This window comes from Sinocyclocheilus rhinocerous, unplaced genomic scaffold (assembly GCF_001515625.1).
Source record: "Sinocyclocheilus rhinocerous isolate Xijiao unplaced genomic scaffold, SAMN03320098_v1.1 scaffold8, whole genome shotgun sequence".
In the NCBI taxonomy this organism is placed as follows: Eukaryota; Metazoa; Chordata; class Actinopteri; order Cypriniformes; family Cyprinidae; genus Sinocyclocheilus; species Sinocyclocheilus rhinocerous.
In genome coordinates this window covers 3,276,102-3,284,193 of record NW_015666800.1, presented here as the reverse complement: position 1 = coordinate 3,284,193, position 8,092 = coordinate 3,276,102, and the positions used below count along the sequence as shown (strand labels likewise).

The 8,092-nt window shown below is 35.3% G+C and overlaps 1 protein-coding gene and 1 pseudogene across 1 annotated transcript in view; one reads left to right on the top strand and one right to left on the bottom strand.

Moving 5' to 3' along the window:
* Nucleotides 1-5,334: 5,334 nt before the first annotated feature.
* LOC107733176 (uncharacterized) lies at nucleotides 5,335-7,714 on the bottom strand (annotated as a pseudogene).
* Nucleotides 5,937-8,092, top strand: part of LOC107733174 (mis18-binding protein 1-like) — a 13,133-nt gene continuing 10,977 nt past the window's right edge. Inside the window, exon 1 of the mRNA XM_016544719.1 lies at nucleotides 5,937-6,046. The gene's annotated coding sequence lies outside the window, so the exon portion shown is untranslated. The remainder of the gene's footprint in view (nucleotides 6,047-8,092) is intronic.

Here is an 8,092-nt window from a genome sequence, read left to right as displayed (position 1 = left end):
CACCCTTACGAAAAAGAAGTTTATTCAAGTGTGCTATTAGTATACTTCTTTTAAACTAAACAATAGGAAAGTATACTTTTAGTCTACTTTTTATGTACTTCTCAGAAATGGGCTTTATGTACTTCTCAGAAATATACTTAAAATGGCATTTAAGTATACTTGACTTATACTTGAAAAAGTCTAAATATATTTGAGCTATACTTGTGTTCCTAGAATCCGTGTTTTCATTGTTATACTGTTGTAGGGGGCGCTAGTACACATCTTCTGTAAAGAATTTTCAAAAAACACAAGTGAAGAAGAAACCGAAACAACAGATGCTTCCACATGTAATCTAATACGATCATTAGACATAAAACAGCATCAAAACTGTGTAAAGTTGATGTAATGTCAACCAATCAAGAGATACTAATGACTGTCAAGCTTTGGGGTGTTGATCGACTTTGTCTATGTTTTGATTATCGTTCTGAATCCAATTCATATTCTTTTTTTCAGCTTTTTGTTCAAAATGTTGTTTATTTCTTTTTTTTATTATTATTTATGAAACTTACCCACATTCAAGTGTTTAAAAAAAGAATGCATGAAGCTAAAATAAAATGTTTTTGTTTACAAGCAGATACCCTGGTCTTTCTTTTGGTGTTTTGTATGTTCAGATATTTATATAACAAAATATATACAAATTAATACCTAAATAGGGACATAGTAGTATACTTAAAGTATAATGTAAAGTTCACTTAAAGAAAATTTACTAGTATACTTGTGGTATAAAACTACTAAACTAGTAGTTTACTGAGACTATACTTCAAAGTGTACTAAAAATGCTACTACAAGTATTTAATTAGAAAACTATCAGTATACCTATAAGTTCACTTTTAGTATAGTTGCAGTACAAGCTAAAAATATTGTTGTAAACTAGTTGTGTACTTAAAGTTTACTACTGTTATACTTAAAGTATACTTAAAAGTATACTTTTATATACTAGAAAGTGGGCCAATTTAGTCCCAAGGAGTATTGAAATAGTACACTTACTAGTATACTATTAGTTCACTGATATTTGTATACTTGCTACATAAAGTATACTTAAAAATATACTTGAACTTTACTTAAGTATACTTAATAAAATAAACTTGAAGTATACTACTTTTTGGTAAGGGTAAGCATTGCTCAGTATATGACTGGTTGTCTGCTTCTAGCACTGCATCGTTCCACACTGTTCACTCTTGGCACTACAGTTCAGTGCACTGCAGGGCTTCATACCCCGGGGTTTAAAAGAGGATAACCCACGGGCATAATTAGGCTACTTACACTAACTGTGTGTAGAAATGATCACATCCAGCATCTTAGCAGGTGGCTATTCTATGTTAGTTTGTGTAATTTTTTACTCATAATATGTGGATGTAATTGTGTCCCTCTGGTCTACCACAAACAGATGAAAAAAAGATTTTATGTCTCTCTCCCAACTCTTGATTTATTAATGCTACATTCCCTTTTATCTCTCTCTTTTAAATAAAAATGTAATGGGCTCCCCGTGCAAACAGACATATTGATCATTTTTCAGATTATCTATCTATAATGAATGTTTTCATGCACTACCAAATATCATTTAAAGTATTTGTCTTGAAAAAAAAGTATTTTATGAAAAAGCCATTATTAGGTCTATTTTCCTTCAACTCCCTATGGAATACACTGTTCAAACTCTAGTTCAAAGAATGGAATTATTTATTCATTGTTTACATCAGCACTTTGAGCAGCTTATGAAATAGAAATGTTCTTATGGCACTCGTCCACATGTTTGACCAGCTCTCTCTTTTGTTATTTTGCTCCGCCGCTTTATCGGTCCCTCTGTTGCTTGCCATTCTCTTTCTTTCTCTGGTTATATCGAAAGGGGTTTAAACATACTAAACATTTGCGATATTGTTCATTAGAATGTGGAAATAAAGTTTTTGGAAAGATTTTGGGAAGAGGCTCAAACTAATGTCTGACATGTAATATTTATTTGTGGGGTTTCTTCTGTGTCTTAGATTTTTTTTATCAGCTGTTTAAACTCTCATTCTGATGGCACCCATTTATTGCAGAGGATCCATTGGTGAGCGAGTGATGTAATGCTAGATTTCTCCAAATCTGTTTTGATGAAGAAACAAACTCATCTACATCTTGGATTGCCTGAGGGTAAGTACATTTTCATGCACATTTTCATGTTTGGCTAAAAAAAAAAACATTCTTTTGACATTTATATGGAGAACCTCCTTTATTTTAAAGGAGGCATGTTGAGGCATCTTTGAATAGGCCGAGTTTTTCCTGCATTACTGCATCACTAGTAATGGTGCTGATTTTATTGTTTTACTGGAATAACAGATTCACTAACCCACATCCTGCTTTCCCCTTCGGAACTCATCCGGCATTCTCTCAGGTTCTTCACCATGCCATTTACAACTCCTGTATTGTCCTCAAAACATCTGAACTATAGAAAAAAAAGGGGGGAAAGGGATAGAAATCATGTGCAAAGAAAACATATTTGCTGGAGTTTTATTGTTTCCTAAAGACCTCTATTTATATCCGTCACACTTTTTACTTCAGTTATTATTTCTTAAAGTGGGTTTCTCTTTGAAAGTCAATTTCCTGATACATACCTTAACGTCTTGGCTACAAAAAAAAAAAGGCTATTGAACATTTCCACCTGTATTGCCCAGAAAACATTTTTTTAGTTTACTGAACATGTTGAGATAAGCTGTCACAATAGAACATGTTATTATAGGCTTTTTGTCAAATTTAAATATGCTATATATAAACCATATATAAAATATAAACTATAAAACAAAACATAAAAAAAAAAACACAAACCATTGTTTTCATTGAACAATATTTTTCTTAAACATCGTATAAAACCACTTGAAGATTTGTGTAATTGCACTCAAAATCTTACAGTTACTGAGATATAGACCATGTGACAACTAACCCCGGTCTCTTACATACATATATATATTTCATGTAATGCCATCCTCCTGCTATACAGGAAGCTGACGTTTTTGCCAGCTTCCTGTATAGCTCCCTTTAGTTGTGACACAAGTTTCATTGTGCCAGCATGATACAGCGTTTGCATCCGGATGAGCTGGCATGCTATCTCCCAGATAGTCTGTGTGTTCATATAGCATCTCCTTTCTCGTAGATCAGACAGCATAGACAGCCATTTCATAATGATGGAGAGCTTGGACTTCACTGTCTCACACAAGCAAATTGCTTTCTGATAAGAATGGAGAAGTCGTTTACTCACAGTAGAGTGGGGGCTTCACCATTCACATACTCGAAATGAGAAATGATCGTGTGTGGAGGAGAATGCAAAATCCCTCCATAGACCGTCACGGAAGAAACTAATAAGTGGATAGCATCCACTAAATGGCATTGATTATGTGTGATCATGTGGGTAGGTGCATACTGTCCCCCACAGCCGTTATTGTATAATTTCTCCATTGCCGGTTTCATCTCAGTCAAAACTAAATTAATAAGGGTGCTTCATACAAGATACCTTGAATTCAGCTCCAGCTGGTCTGGCATTCAAATTATTTAGGATCAGATCGGTGAACTTAAAAGAAGGCCACAATTCCCATCCAGAGCTCAACAGCTGTCGAAAGCTGCAAAGTGTTCCAGGCTCCTTTTATGGTTCAAAACACTTTCAAGGGAAATTCAAAAGATGCTTTTATAGAGACAATTTTGCCCCATTTTTGAAATTCTGTCATGATGTGATTCTATAATGACTGAGTGAACTTTTGCCGGCTAGATACTCGTATAAAAGAAACAAAACACATGGGGATTTTGTTAATTTAGAGGCAAAATAATATTCTGAGAAAGCCAACACTAATTCATAATTGCAATATCAGAATCCTCAGGGTAAAACTGATGATATTTTTGGTATTCGCTTTTGAAAATGCCCTTTTTTTCCAAGAGATCCTGCGGAACACTTAGAATTCTGAAAGATGTTGGAATGTCTGTTTCAGAATAAAAATTCAAAGAGAATAACACCAATCTCCTTCCATTTTCTCCAGACTGCCAATTTTACCATCTTAGAGCATATGTCTGAGGCATTAAAATATATAGTTTTCTTGCTGAGGTGAAACACTGAAATTTCTGTGACATGCATAATGGCCTGACATGAAACATTTGTCAAAACAATGTATGTAAAACATAAAGAAAAGAGACTGAACCGCGACTTTCACACCCTGGAAAGGCAGAAGCATGCTAAGTTACAACACTCTCTTTCGAATTACAGGTATGTTGAAACATTACAGGCTTCTCAGTGGACACCATGTTTGCAGTCAGACACTCCAAAGGTGTTTTTCACTCAGTCTCCACTGTTACTTATGAGCACATTATTTCTCCCTCAGTGAGATATAATGTGGAATGATATGTTGTCCTTGTCGTCTCTCATTTGATAAATGCTCCATCCTCGACTAATGGAAGATTTCTCACAGCTTCAGTACGCCGTAAAACTTCTCGGAAGCTCTTATAACTGTATAACCTTAGAGTGGGATTAAATCATCCAAACATTCACCCTTCAGTATTATATATGCTGTGATGGATCAGCTTTACTTCAGCTAATTGCTAGCACAATTGCTTTTAATTATATTAATGCCTCATCAGTTTGACTGGGCCTTGATTAGTAAAAACCTGATGGAAAGCCTTTAAAATTAATTTTCATATCGTAAATTTTCACACATCCAAACTGAGAAATGAAGTGTGGTAAAAAGTCCAACCATGATTGTTTCATCAGCAATTACGAAATGATCAAACCTGAATATGACAATCCTGTTTAAAAGGATGTGAACCCATGAACCCACCTTCTGAGCGTGCTTATGGTAAACATTTGCCCAATTTTTCCACTTTTGTCATGTATGTATTTGTCTTTCATAGAACTGAAAATGTGTGAAATCACATTGTTTGACAATGTGGTAAAAGTCTTTACTTAATACTAAACTTCATATTAATGCAAAGTAACTTCCAAAGTAAAAATATCTACTTGCACATAATTATGTTTATTTATACTACGTATTTATTTATAAATGTAGTTTGTGTATTATAGTTTCCAGAAGGATGCATGAAGAGGTAAAACAAATTGTGTATATTGATTTTTTCTTTATACTCAAGTGTGAATAGATCGCCACCTAGTGGAGGTGATTGGATGTTATAAATGGAAAAGAACACTTTTGACTAGTCTTTTTCATTTCGTTAATTTATTGGAAGATATATTTACAAAGAGACCATGAGTGAATATACCATTTTAACTATATAGCACTTTGTAAAGAGTCAAGTAAATACTGATGGCATAAAATATCATTGGCGCGATGTATTAAAGTAAAAAAAAAAGCATCTGTGTGATGCAAGTCATGTTTCTCAAGCTCTTTAGATTAAGCAACTGTCTTCTACTATTAACAATTTATTTCCATTTTCCATCTTCAATGGAAATGTTGCTTTATGTTAAAAAGACACCTGTGGGTAAATCATGATAATCTGTTTTCAATAGTAGTCAAATGCATCATATAAACATGAGTTAAACAATGACGTGTATCAATAAAAACCACAAGAACAAGTGGTTTGGTCCTTAAAATTGAAATGAAGTACATGGATTCTATTGTTTGTTTGGACGTGAAGTTTTTGAGTCAGATCGAGGATAGCAGGACTGGGGCCTTTGGGTGCATCCAAAATCACTAACTGCTTGAGTCGAGGCAGACGCGCGAAGTTGAAGAAACACTGATTCTGGAACATTACGGTGTCTGAAAGAGAGAAGTTGATTAGAATGAAGTTAACCGAGGTCAGACACGCATACAATGTTTACTCATTCTGACATAATATATTTACAGTTCATGACAATGAACTCTCACCTCACTTTCAGGATATGCAGCTTTGGGAAAATCTGGGGCATTTCTGTGATTACATCACAGATGTCATATAACAACACATGTCCAAATGGAGATGAAGGAGATCCGGCACCTGCTCTCCCACAATCCTGACAGACTCCAACTCTGCCTTCACTGTATTGATTCTGCATAGACTCTGAGTGAGTATCCTACTACAAAACACAGAGAAAGGACAAAAATGTAGAGGGATTTACTGCATAAAAATCAATTAAGTTCTGAATTGAGTCTTATCTTCCTTAACATGCTTGTCTTAATGATCCAAACGGTCTGAAACAGAAACTAGGGCTGTCAGTAGATTAAAATCAATGGAAACACTTTACAATAAGGTTCCATTTGTTAACATTAGTTAGCATGAAATAACAGTGAAAAATACTTCTAAAGCGTTTATTAATCTTAGTGAATTTTAAAATTTACTAATGTATTATTAAAATCAAAAGTTGCATCTGTTAATGTTATTTACTGGACCTGAGCTAGCATGAACAGTTAACTAACATTAATAAAGATTAATAAATTCTGTAACAAATGTATTGCTCATTGTTAGTTAATATTAATGCATTATTATTTACATTAACTAATGGGACCTTAATGTAAAATGTTACCCAAACAATGAAAATAACAATAAAATAATTTAACACAATAATAAATATTATTATTAATGTTAAAATTGTATATGACTGCTTTTAAATATTTTGAATAATAATAATTATTATTATTTAATTTTTCTGTGGGTCTCCAATTAAGCTATGAAAAACCTTTAAGTTTATCTTGTCTATGATAACTTTTTTTTCCCAAGTAAGGAATTTGTTTTGTTGGTATTTTAATTGTTACATTATTTTATCTTATGGCCTCCTTTGGAATTTACTGAAGTTCCCCGGGTTGAAGACCCTTTTCTGTCTTTGCCAAGGCTACAATGAAGAATAACCAGCATTGGGCGTTTTTCATACTTACAAGAAATGTTGAGCTCTGAGAGTGCACTTGCAACCATTTTGTGAGGCAGCAGAAGCTTGGATCTTTAAGCCATTGTTTGTAATGCACTGTTAGTTTGGTCAGGGAGGACAGACTGTTAAAGGCAACAGAGGAGAGTCAGGGGTCTTCATAGTTCAGCAGCTCCAGGCTGCTCAGGCCAAACTCTGCATCTGGAGTCACTCCTGTGTGAAAGACAAGATGGGATTGGTGATGGCACCACAACGTTCTTCACCATAGTTTTCTTTCCTGAAAGCATACATACCAACCTTCAGTTGGACAAAAATAATCATAAGGAAGAATCCCATATTTTGGCCCCAATCTCAAGGAAAGGTGTTTTAAGTTGGGCAGACACCTCAACATGCCATGAAGAGCAGTTTTATGGATAGAATTTTTATCTTCATGGTAGTGTATATAGTGTGGTAAGATTGACAAGTTGCGAAATAGAGATGAGTCAGTTGTCTCAAAGATAAAAGTGAGCTGGTCAGACTCCGACAGCAACACTGATGGATGACAAGCCTCTGGAGGTGTTTTAAAGCCCCCAGTGTCATCAGAGCTGTGCCATCAGCGCACTGAACCGATCCACGTCAGCCAAGTCACAATTTGTTGCGAGACTTTTGCTGTTGCCTTTTGAACAACAATAGACTTGATTTTCCTTTGACAAAGAGTTTTCCAGAAATGTGAGTCATAGAATTTTTGGAGGACAATAACGCTGTCTTTCCATAAGGACCAATGGTCAATCAGTCTCTAAAGTACGTGCAGAAACGAACATTCAGTTTGTCGCGATCAGAGAGAAATCCAAACACTTGGATCCAACTTTATTCCGGTAGTTGAATCTCAGTCATCGTCTCCTTCAACAAACGACGAAATGTTAACTACACTTGTATTTCCTAACATTATAATTAAATTTTTATACACTGCTCATTTGGTATTCTCTCCAAATACATATTTCTGACACATGTGCGCAATACGAACTTCACTAGCGAGGCGTGCTGTGCACGAATCGTTCTTTTCAGCCAGGGAAGCCAGGACAACATATCACAGCCACCGGAAACACCAGAGACACAGCCCATCTCACCAGACGCATTATCCCTCTCTCCAGCATCTCCACTTCTAAGCTTCTCACAGAAAATGGAGGAACTGGTGTATGCTGGGACCAAACTCTCCCACTCCATCGCTGCAAGCCCCCAGATATCAACTAAAAAACGGCGGGCCCCCCAACC